The sequence below is a fragment of the Odontomachus brunneus genome, unplaced genomic scaffold, assembly GCF_010583005.1.
Source record: "Odontomachus brunneus isolate Ranch 3 - 2012 unplaced genomic scaffold, Obru_v1 Obru_scaffold_211, whole genome shotgun sequence".
NCBI classification, from domain to species: domain Eukaryota; kingdom Metazoa; phylum Arthropoda; class Insecta; order Hymenoptera; family Formicidae; genus Odontomachus; species Odontomachus brunneus.
In genome coordinates, this window is record NW_022639661.1 from 321,775 (window position 1) to 322,262 (window position 488).

Consider the following 488-nt stretch of genomic DNA (forward strand, 5'->3'; position numbering starts at 1 on the left):
GAAGATGCGCCCCTCACCCGGTGGTGGTGGCCGGGGACTTCAACGCCAAACCTACGGCGTGGGGTTCCCCGGCCACAAATGTCCGTGGTCGACTCACAGAGATTTGGGCGGCGTCGGCGGGCCTTCGCATATTAAACGAAGGCTCGGTGAGCACCTGCGTGCGTCCGCAGGGCGAATCAATCATCGACCTTACATGGGTCAATGGTCCTGCGGCGCGCGCGGTGGGGGGATGGAAGGTGGCGGAGGGGGTGGACACGGGGTCCGATCACCTGTACATAGAGGTGACCCTCTCCGCCATTCCCCCCGAGGTGCTCAGGCGCCGCCGAGAAAGGGAGCGAGGGCGGCCCGGCAAATGGGCCCTCCGGAAAATGGACGGAGACGCTCTGAAGGCGTCCATCGCCGCGGCGGAATGGGCTCGGGGGGACGATCCCCCTCGACCCATTCTGTCCCCGGACGACGTGAAGGAAGAGGCGGAGGAACTCGGGGCA